The 12,308-nt window shown below is 36.6% G+C and overlaps 1 non-coding gene and 1 pseudogene across 1 annotated transcript; both read left to right on the top strand.

Moving 5' to 3' along the window:
- The first annotated feature begins 851 nt into the window (after positions 1–851).
- Positions 852–1,899, top strand: LOC101683073 (annotated as a pseudogene).
- Positions 1,900–10,419: 8,520 nt separating this feature from the next.
- On the top strand, positions 10,420–10,527 carry LOC123390119. Its single transcript, XR_006604745.1, has one exon. It is a non-coding gene; the product is annotated as a U6 spliceosomal RNA (small nuclear RNA).
- The last annotated feature ends 1,781 nt before the right edge of the window (positions 10,528–12,308 follow it).

Here is a 12,308-nt window from a genome sequence, read left to right as displayed (position 1 = left end):
TGGAATATTACTCAGCCATCAAAAATAAATCTTGCCATTTACAACAATGTGGATGGAACTAGAGGGTATTATGCTAAGTGAAAAAAGTCAATCAGAGAAAAACAGTTATCATATGATTTCACCCATAGGTGAAATTTAAGAAACAAAGCAGAGGAGAATAGAAGAAAGGAGGGGGAAATTAAACAAGATGTAATCAGAAAGGCAGACAAGCCCTAAGAGCCTCTTAACCATAGGAAACAAACTGAGGATTGTGAGAGGGGAGAGGGATAGGGAGATGGGGTAACGGGGTGATGGGCATTAAGCAGGGCACATGATGTAATGAGCACTGGGTATAATATGCAACTGACAAATCACTGAACTCTACCTGAAACTAATACACTATACGTTGATTAGTTGAATTTAAATTAAAAAAAGAAACTGCTTCTATCTTCATGTTAGTTGAATAAAAACATTTGGGATTGTTTGTTACAGCATCTAGTGTAACTTACCTTGACAAATACATGAATTAATATAAAATGTAGAAGATATTTATTGAAGTAAAATTAAAAGTTTACTAAAAGAACTGTACCATATTATCAATACAATGAATCAGTATTTTAAGGAATATAAAACCAATAGAAGACTATTCTATAAATCTATTTAATCCCAATAAAAAATCCCAAAATACATATGGAAATTTTAAAATTAAGTCAGAAATTCATATAAAAGAATAAAATAGCTGCCCGCCATGTCTCCTCCCTGGCCACACTCCTGGGCACTCGCCTTCTCCCAACCAGCAACCTGCAGCTGTGGGGACCGCCTCCCACCTCCCCACCCCCTACCTCCCCACTGCCCTCACTCCTGGCAGCACCATGACAGATCAGGCCTTTGTGACACTGACCACAAACGATGCCTACACCAAAGGAGTCTTGGTCCTGGGCTGTCTCTGAAACAACTCAGGCCTACTAGGAAGCTGGCTGTGCTTGCCACCCCGCAGATCTCAGACTCCATGAGAAAAATTTTAGAGACAGTCTTCGATGAAGTCATCACTGTAGATGTCTTGGACAGTGGCGATTCTGCACATCTAACCTTGATGAAGAGGCCTGAGTTTTGTGTCATGTTAACTAAACTCCATTGCTGGTCATTTGCAGAGTATTCAGAATGTGTGTTCATGGAGGCAGATACTATGGTCCCAGCAAATACCATAATCTTTTAGAGTGAGAAGAATGATCACCGTGGCCTGACTGCTTCAGTTCTGGAGTCCTTGTTTATCAGCCTTCAGCTGAAACATACAATTGGCTATTGCACCTTGCTTCTGAGCAAGGCAGTTTTGATGGGGGACCAGGGTTTACAGAACACATTTCTTTCTTTTTTTTTTTATTTAATTTTTTTTTTATAAACATATATTTTTATCCCCAGGTGTACAGGTCTTACAGAACACATTTCTTAACAGCTGGGCAGCAACAGGTATCAGAAAACATCTGCCATTTATTGATAACCTAAGCAGCGTTTCTATATACTCCTACCTCCCAGCATGTAAAGCATTTGGTGCAAATGCCAAAGTTGTACATTTCCTAGGATGGATCAAACCATGGAATTATACTTACGATCCTAAAAAAAAGTGTCAAAAGTGAGTCCCATGATCCCATCATGACTCATCCAGAGTTTCTCAACCTGTGGTGGGATCTTCACCACCAGTGTTTTATCTCTGCTTGAACAGAGACACCCACTCACACCTAAAAGTAGAAGGTGTCTCAGGAGCCATATACCATCTGTCCCTTGGTGAGATCCCGGCTGCAGCACAGGCTCCTTATGTCCTCAGAAGAATGGAAGGAGTGGAAGGAACAGGGCCAGTCTGATTACATGGGAGCAGATTCCCTTGACAATATCAAGAGGATACTGGGCACTTACCTCCAGTAGAAACACTGACATTTCCCCATGGACACGTCCACTTCACAGGCACTTATTTCTGATACTTAGTATCTGGAGCTGGGTTAGGAAAGGTCCACTACAGTTGCTACGGGCTTTGCTAGAATCTGTCGGATGAGGGGTTTTTGCAGGACAACAGGTGAGAACTGGGCAAAAGTTGTGAAGCAGCAGTTCTGTTACGTGGACAGCATTCTGCTTTCTAATCTTAGGCTTATTCATTATTCAGTTCATGTGTTGGAAATTCTTGCTGATGGCCAACATATGTGGTAAGGGAAAGTCAAGCTAATTAAAATGGCTGTATCGACTCTAAAAATGTGCCAGTGCGGCTCTACCTCAGTTTCCCTTCAGAATGGGACAGGCTGTCTCTCTCGCTTGAGCATCGTAGCTTTCACTAGACCTGCATTTTATTTAGAATTGTCCAGACACTGCCAGAGTGATTGTGATTCTGCTTTCAGGTGAAGATAGCCTGTAACACTGATGAGTGATTCATAAACCTATCGACAAACGGTGCTAACCCATTTTATTTCCTAACTGTAGTGTCTGAAATTGTTCACCAGTTTTCTATGTACAGTAAGGCAGCAAGCTAAAACACGTTTGTTCAGTTCTGTGAATCTGTAAACAGCAGTGTGTTCCCTGATGTTTACCTGCAATGGCACCTTGTATGAAAATAAAGACTTATTGCTATATATAAAAAAAAAAGAATAAAATTGCTAAGATAATTCTAAAAAGTCTAAGAAGAGAAAATATTTAATTTCCCAGATACAAAAGCTTATTTTAAAGCTATAAGAATTAATACAGATTTATAATTTTGCAATCAGTAGAATAAACTAAAAAGGAAGGCAAAAATCATGGATATATAAAAGTTTAATTTATGATTAAAGTAGCCTTTGAAGTCAAAATGGATTATTTAATAAATGATTTACAAATTAATAGTCAAAATAGAAAAACAAAGCTACAAAAATAGATTGAGGAAATACGGAAGAATATGTTTATGACCTCAGGGTAAATAAATTATACAAATTAAAAAGCATAAGTAGTGTCCAGATTATTTGAGGGAAAATCAAATCAAGGGGAAAAAAAGGAATCAACCCCCCCAAAAATGAACAAAAGATGTAAACTGAAAAAGTCAAAGTTGAAATTAAAATGTTAAATAAGTAAAAAGATGCTCAACCTCACATATAATCAAAAATATACAAATTCAAATGATACAGTAGGATATTTTACCCGTGAAATTAGGCAATTTAAACAAAGTTTGATAATACCAAATGCTGGCAAGAGTTTAAATCAAATATTGGCAAGAAAGTGAAACCCCCAGAAATGGAATTACAAAATTTATGTAGGTATTGCTAGATATTATGGGTGAGAGCGTAAATTGGTGTTGCTACTCAGGAAAACAATTTAACATTTCAATAGTATCTATTAAAACTGAAGATAAGCCTGCCCTATGATTCAGAAATTGTACTTATTTGTTTCTTTACTGTATAAAAACTCTCAATGTGTGCCTAAGGAGGCTGAATCAAAACATTCATTGCTGCATTGTTTATATTACTGAAAAATAACAACCTAAGTGTCCATCCTATGGGAATAGTTAAATAAACTTTGATCTATTGCTCTGCACTAATTCTTAAAAATGCCATAGGCTTAAATGTATTAACATGGATATAAGTTGAAGATACATTACAGGAAGGTAGAAAGTGGTGCTCCTTATATCTGCAAGCCCAGTGATGGAGATATTCACATTTTCTGCCCAGTACCTGGTCACCCGGCTTCATACATATTGAGGAGCAAGATATGGGTCATCTGATTGCTGGGATGAATCATGGCTGCCATAGTGAAGTCCTGAAGCAACCATTATGGTGGCAGATTCTTGATTTCCCAACTAATTAACCATGGCAGAGATACCAGACCTCTTGGTAGGCCAGTGGTGCACTGCTCTCCTGGGAGTCCTTTATAGTAGTCAAGCCTAAGACTGGTTTTCTAGATCATCCAATTTTTTTAAAGAGTTTATTTATTTATTTAACAGAGAAAGACACGGCGAGAGAGAGGACACAAGCAGGGGGAGTGGCAGAGGGAGGAGCTGGGTTCCCACTGAGCAGGCTGCCCAATGTGGGGCTCTATCCCAGGACCCTGGGATCATGACCAGAGATAAAGGCATGTGCCCCTAGATCATCCAATTCTTTTAGAAGCATCTAATTTCCTGAATTATATCCCTTTTCTTAAACTAGGTAGGGAGATTTCTGTTATCTTCAACGGAAGCTTGACAGACCTAGTATTTGGTTCCACAGAAGTGGCTAGGGACAACAGATTTTCAAGGTTGAGAATATGAGATTGTTTACATTTCATTTGTTGGTTTTGAGCAGTGACAACCTGGGTAGCATTAAAGGATAGGATACTGATAATCTAAGGAAACTTAAATTATTATCTGTGTTCACTTGGAATAAAATGTTGCTTGAAGGTGTGGTGTTGGCAGAGCAAGTGGTGACTGACTGCCTTTAAATTCTACCTATGACATGCGAAACACATTGACTGTGGGATGGAATGTTCACCTCCTAAAACCCCAGTGAACACTTTTTATTATGGAATTAGGGTTTTTAATTCTTAATCTCAAGAATGACCAGAGAATTAGGAAGGTTATACAACGGTTCTAACAAATCTATCTCTAATGGCCACAATATAGATGTAGTCAAAAATCAAAGTAAAAAATCAAACTTTCAAACACCTAAATTAACAATGAAGTTTTAATCCATCTCCTATTTGAAGGTTGTGAAAGTTAAGACATTGATTGGGAAAAAGCAAAACCCCAAGAAATAGAATTCTCAACTTTTGTCAGATATCAAAGATAGAGAATGTCTCCAATCCCTGAATCCGCTGAGCCTCCCTCATTCTGTCTAATGAAATGAATCCTTCCCAGCTAGAAGATACGGACTGATCTCACTAGAGAGAGGTATTTGCAAGAGAATGCCACTTCTCTTAGAACCTTGTCTCTCCATCTGTCATGACCTCCACACCTTAATTGAGACTCAGACCTCAGCATTCCTCAGAGGACCAACTGGAAAGTCAAAATTGGAAGGGAAGGATGGTTTATAAAAGAACTGTAAAGATTTACTCATTTATATCAAAAGGAAAACTGGAGAATATGTGCGCAAATGAATTCTAAAGTTTTTTTTAGAAAAGGGGCAAAAATATACCATTTTACCTCATGCTGAATCTATCAACGTGTACACGTGAAAGATTCTTAATTCAGTGTTAACCCAAGAAGCCAGAAGTATCTCTGTACAGAAGATAAATCCAAACCTGACTCCAGGGGTCTGAGAGGAAAATCTTCCTCTACCCATTTGTCCTTCTAGTTGCCCTTAGAATCAGACTGACATGAGAAAAAATAACAGGAGAAAATGAAAGTTAATAGGCATATGCACAGGGAACCCACACAGACATGAAATTCCAAGCACAATGAGCAACATGAGGCTTAGATAGTTGAACTGCAGAGACACGTTGGGTCAGAGGACACAAAAAGGAGGAAGGCCAGGGGCAGGAAGGTGAAAAGACATGTTTTAAAAAAACAGTGATTGCCCTATTGTGGAGATAAGTTTCTTAGGTAACAGGGAGTCTGTTAATACCTCTCACCCTTTTCAACGTAAATCCAAGCTGTTGAAGGGGAGGCAGAGAACTTTTTCTGCAGCTGCTGGGTTTTGATTACTTCTAACTAAAATTAATCTGTATGCCAAAATGGCCCATCTTGGGATAGCCTGCTCTTGGCCCCTACACTTTGCATATGTTAACTTATTTATTCTTCTCAATGACCCTATCAGGAAACTACAACTACCATGCTGTGAAACAGAGAGTATAAATAACTTATATAATACAGCCAGCAACCAGCAGAGATAGGACTTAACCATTGCTCAGAAAGAATACACCAGGTCTACTGAGGATTCTTGCCCACATTTTACCCAAACTATACCATGCTATAGAGTATCTAGGAGGAAACATAAGCATTAGTAAAACAGATTATGCCTTTCACCTTCTTTCTAAGGAAAGTAACCCAAATGAATGTAAACTTATAACAAACAGGTGATCGATGAAAAGAAGACACAAAAATGGGGGCAAAAAATTTAAAAGGGGAAATAAAGACAAAAAAGAGGAGCCACAAATCATTGAAAGGTATAGGTAAGACAAAAAAGTTAAAGCAGGTGAATAAAAAAATTCTTCCGGGGCTCGTGTGTGGCTCAGTCGATTAAATGTCTGCCTTCAGGTCAGGTCATGATCTCAGGGTGCTGGGACCCAGCTCTGGATCAGGCTCCCTACTTAGCAAGGAGTCTGCTTCTTCCTCTACCTCCGCCACCCCACCCCTCCGCCAACTTGTGCGCACGCGCGCGCTCTCTCGCTTTCTCTCAAATAAATAAAATCTTTTTTTTTTTTTAAGATTTTATTTATTTATTTGTCAGAAAGAGAGAGAGCGAGCACAGGCAGACAGAGTGGAAGGCAGAGGCAGAGGGAGAAGCAGGCCCCCTGCGGTGCAAGGAGCTGGATGTGGGACTTGATCCTAGGACGCTGGGATCATGACCTGAGCGAAGGCAGCCGCTTAACCAACTGAACCACCCAGGCATCCCATAAACAAAATCTTTTAAAAAATTATTCAATACACTTTCTTTGAAAATAAAAGTGTGACTATTAAATTAAAAGCTTAGTCACCAGGTAGGAAATGATGGGACGATTCCCTCTGCCCTTTCCCTTCAAGTGAATCAGGGTTCATTTCCTGTTAGAATTATAAAATCATAGACTATTAAAGCAGGAAATGACCTCAGAAGTCCTCTAATGCAAATCCCACTTTGCTTTGATGATTTATATCCCAAAGTTACAAAAGAAGCTTTCTAACTCATTTTCACTAACGTGTTTTCATGTGCTATCATCGAATAATGTATGAGCAATTCAGGGAATTCTCAGAGATGACAAGCAAATAAGTTCCATGTACTCTAAGTTATTGTGTAAGGGCCAAAATAATTGATGGCATTTTTCAGATTAGGATTCTTGATGAGATCAAGTCATAATTTTCAAAGGAAGAGATTACCCTGGTCTTGATGTTGGTGGAAAAGAGTACCCTGGAAATTATCTTCTTAGATAATGTGGACAATGGTATGAAATGTCTAAGAAAAAAACAGCCATTTTGTTGTTATGAAAATGTTTGAACATTATGTCTTTGGTGGTCAGAGAAAGAAAGCAGCATCCCTTTTGGCCAAGGAGCAAATTGTTTAAATGTCTGCTAACTTAGTCATATTGGTTTATAGTGGTTTTTTATCAAAACAGATTCCAGAGTTAATTTTGACATGTTTATGCCTGCTAATTGAGAAGATGTCACTTTTTTTCTTAAGATTGCTCGTTTTGTTTACATATCTAGCTGGCACTTAGCATTGCCTTACCACTCTCATCTTTCACTTTCCAGATCTTGTCTCATTTCCGTGTAGTTTACAGTCCAATTAATTATAGCTAACAGATTGCGTGGGACCTGTTTTATGAAAATGTGATTATATGGTGTTGTAGCAGTATCCTCTAAATTTGACAGGACTATACTATTCAGTTGAAAGAATCCTGTATTTACATTTAAAGGGATGATTATCATAAAACCATGATTAATGTTCATCATCAAATTATACTCAGTCTTTCTTGTAAATATGTCAATTAGAAGATTAAATGATTACAAGAGTTTTGACCTGGATTGCAGAATAATGAGGAAAATGAGTGGTTGAACTGATTGATGTGTATTAAGGATGTATGTGTCCTTCTTTTTTAAAAATATAGAATAAAAATGCATTTAGAAATATGTCTAAGAGAAAACAGTTTTCAAAAATCACAAGAGATACCATGAAAAAAATTTATGTCAAAACTTAGATGAAAGGATGGGTTTCCAAAACTGATTTAAGAAATATAAAATCCAATAAGCCAAAACCAATTAAAGAAATTAAAAGTCGGGATCCAATCCTGCATAGGGCTCCCTGCTCTGTGGGGACGGTGCTTCTTCCTCTCCCTCGGCCACTCCCCTGCTTATGCTCTCTCTCTCTCTCTCTGTGATAAATACATAAAAATAAAATCTTAAAAAAAAAAGAAAAGAAATTAAAAGCCACCTTATCCCAAGGGAATCAGCCCTAAATAACTTCAAAGGTGACTTTGAACAAACTTTAAAGAAAGGGGTAATCCCCATATCATAAATTTGTTTCAAAAGATAGAAACATGGGAAAAACTATTAATTTATTTTTAAAATTAAAATAAACTTCATGCCAAATGCAGACATGAGGAGCCCAAGAAAAGAAAGTGGATTAATTCATTTATGAACGTAGAAGTACAGATACTGAGTAATATACTAAAAACCTGATTTTGACAATGTATAAAGAATACACTTTAATCAAGTAGGGTTTATCCCATGATGCCTACATAATTCAACATCAGAATATCTAATATTATCATTCACTATATTAGCAGAAATGAAGGGGATAAGACATATGATCTCTCTACATATACATTCTTCAATAAATGGAGGAAGTAGTCAGGTAAGCATTCGTAATAAAAACACTTTGCACACTAAAAATAGAATGGAATTTCCTTCGACCTTCCTTCTTCCTTCACTTAAAATGATAAACTTTAGAATAATACTATATCAGGAATAAGAATGTCTGCTATTATGGCTTCTTTTTAACATTATGTTGATGTTGTTGTTTTAAAGATTTACTTGTTTATTTTAGGGAGAGAGAGAGCACAGGCAGGTGATGGGTGCAGAGGGAAAGATAGAATTTGGGACTCACCACTGAGTATGGAACCCAACGTGGGGCTCGATCTCAGGACCCTGAGATGATGACCACAGCCAAAATCAAGAGGCAGAAGTTTAAACTACTGAACCATCTAGGTGTCCCAACATTATGCTATTTTTAAAAAGCCATCATAATCTGAAAGGAAATATAAAATAATTATTCTTTGTTGATGATATCTACATAGAAAATAGAATTTATATGAGTAACTAGAACAGTTTCAAGATAAATTATCAACACATAAAAATATATAGCACAACTAAAACCAGTAATAACAATAGAAAATTAGGTAGAAAAAATTTATTTTAGGAACAAAAATATAATAGTCCCAGGAACAAATCTAATAAACATATGCAAAACCTTTTGAAGGAAAGTTTTAATAAAATTATTGAAGAACACTATCAATCCAAATAAATGGAGATCTATGTTATGGTCCTGCATGGAAAATTTAGGGATACCAACACTCTCTTGAAGAAAAATCAAACAATAAGGAAGAAGCAATGGGTATGTACAAGCAGTTTACATAAAAGGAAATTCAAATAATCATAAACCTATGCATGCAACTGTGGCAAACTACCTTCTTAGACTGCAAATAGAATAAATTCTCAGACCATTGACAGTTCTTGATGCCATCTCAAGAGCTAATAAAATACACATGCACAAATCAGTGAGACTATAAAAGATATGAACCAATTTGACTTAATTCACAGATCAAGAATATCACATTCAATAACTGAAGAAATAAATACAAAAATGAGACATATTTTAAAGTTTATTCTGGTGATAAAGCAAACCTTAATAAATTTCAAAGAACTGAAATCATAAGTATATATCCCATGACCAACACAGAATTAAATGATCGAATGGAATTAAAGATAACAAGAAAAATCTTTAAACACTTGGAAATTAGGCCCATATGCTTAAGAGGAAATCACAAGGCAAATTAGAAATTAGAATGATAATAAAAACCAACATATCAAGATTGGTGGGATGCAGCAAAAACAATCTTTAGAGGGATATATATTGATTTAAATACAGATATTAGAAAAGAAAAAGAGATTTGAAATCAATGACCTATACTTCTAACTTAAGAATCTGGAAAGGGGAAACAAACTAAACAAAGGAAATGGGATAAAAGTAATAAAAATAAGTGATGATGGGCACCTGGGTGGTTCAGTCAGTTAAGCACCTATTCTCAGGTCAGGTAATGATCCCAGGGTTTTGGAAGAGTCCCACATGGGGAAATCTCTGCTCAGCAGGAAGCCTGCTTCTCCCTCTCCCTCTGCCTCCTGCTCTTCCTGCTTGTGCGCTCTTGCTCTCTCTCTGTCAAATGAATAAACAGAACTTTAAAAAACAAATAATTGGTGAAATCAATAAAATAGAAAAATTAACAACGCTTTAGCTTTGATTCTTTGGACACATTAAAAACACCGATCGACACTCAACAAGAGAAAGAGAACACAAATGACTAATATGAGGAAAAAACAGAGAGCATCTATACAGACCCCCCCACACACCCCAAAAGGATAATAACAGCACATTATGATCAACTTGATGCCAATAAAATTGGAAAAATACAGTGTACAGATTCTTGGAAAACACGATTTATCAAAAAATGACCCTGAAGAAATGGAGCATCTGTACATGCCTACATCCTTTAAAAAAAAAAAAATCAAATCCATTGTGAAAAAATTTTCTCATGAAAACTCCAGATGTAATGCTCACTTTGGCAGCACATATACTAAAACTAGAAAGATACAGAGAAGATTAGCATGGTTCCTGTGCAAGGATGACATTCGAAACTCTAGATGTAGATGATTTTACTGGTGTAGTCTTCCTATGAGTGAAAGAAGAAATAATGCCAATCTTACATAAGTTCTGCCATAGAATAGAAAAAAACAAGCAATTCACCAACTCGCAACTCGTTTTATGACCCAGCAAAACTGTGACACTAAAACCTGAAAATAACTAAGAAGGGAAAATATGGGCCAACATTTCTTATGAATACAAATATGAATATATTAAATAAAACCTTAGCCAACAGAATCGAGTTTTATATAAAAAGGATGATACACCAAAACTAAATGAAGCTACCCTGAAAATCAACCAATATAATTCACCTAATTAATGAACAAGGGAGATAAACCATGTGATTACTTCAACAAACACAGAAAACATATTTGATCATATTCAACACACATTTATTATTTAAAAGGAAAATACTCAACATGTTAGAAGTAGCCAAGATTTTTGTTAATCTGATAAAAGATATCTACAAAGTAAAATCTTAATGGCCAATATAACACGGTAAAATATTGACCATTCCATTCCCCAACCCCTGAGAATGGCAGGAAGACAAGATTTCTACAACCACCAGTGCTATTTGATATTGGAAGTCCTCACTAGTTTGAAGAAGCAGTAAAAAATGTTTCTTGAGAATAAAAGGTTGAAAAATAACTAGTAAATGGTTATTACTCACAGATGATGTAATTATATGATTAGAAAGTTCAAAATGATTTACAAATGATTAGAAATTCTAAGTGAATTTAGGAAGGCTGCTGGATAAGGTAAACATTCTGTTTTGTGTTTACCCCACAGAGGTAGGCTATAACCCTTCCCAATTAAGAGATAGGATGTTGATGCTGTTGACATTCCAGAGACCTAGAGAATTTAAAAGAAAGTTTATTGTTAGCACAAGGGACTCCTAGGGAGAGCAGGAAGGGTACAAATAGATCCAAGCAGGCTCCAGTGGAGCAGAGAGAGTGGGTTAGGCCTTTCCAGTGGCAAAGGAGCAGGACCAAGGACAAGTTCCTGAGGGAGGGCTGGGAATTTGCCAAGTTTGTATTTTCCCACATGTCCTGAAGGAGAGAGTTCATTTGGATTTTCTTATCAATTATGTCTAGATACGGAGCAGAAGGGACAAAGGAAGCTGGGTCTTATAAAAACTCAGAAGTCAAACATCAAAACATGGAATCAGACTCTTACATGACCCGAATCAACTGTATTTCTGTACACAAGTAAAAACAGAAACAAAAACGAAACACTCGGAAAATTAAATTTCAAAGAACTTCTATTTATAGGAGCATCAGAATACATCAAATACCTACAACAAATCTAATAAAAAATGGAAAAATCTTAAAACTGCTCAAACTACTAAATATTACTGAGGAAAATGAAAGGATTTAACAAAGAGAGGAATATGCTATGTTAATGGACTGAAAGATTCAATGTCGGTAAGATGTGGATTCTCCCCCATATTGATCTATAGGTTTAATGCAATTGCAACAAAAAAATATCAGGAGGTTTTCTGTGGTGTTGACAACACTGCTGATGAGTATGTGGTCTGAGCCCAAGGACTGAGCTGACTGATTAGAATGGCAGGCGTTATCAAGCTCCATGACTTCATCCTATGCTAGGAAAACGAATTTCCAGAAGGAGCAAATATTCTTGTTTGTAGATCAGAGCACACTTTCTCCTATAGACACTGCTGAAGATACTATACCATGTTTGCCTCTTGATTCTTTTCTTTCATAGTGACCATTCTCCCATTTGATTGACATCTCTCTTCAAAATCACTATATTACATTCTGCAAACTTGGTACTGAT

This window comes from Mustela putorius, unplaced genomic scaffold (assembly GCF_011764305.1).
Source record: "Mustela putorius furo isolate JIRA1106 unplaced genomic scaffold, ASM1176430v1.1 tig00537227_pilon_pilon_pilon, whole genome shotgun sequence".
Lineage (NCBI taxonomy): Eukaryota > Metazoa > Chordata > Mammalia > Carnivora > Mustelidae > Mustela > Mustela putorius.
This window is presented reverse-complemented; position numbering and strand designations above follow the sequence as displayed.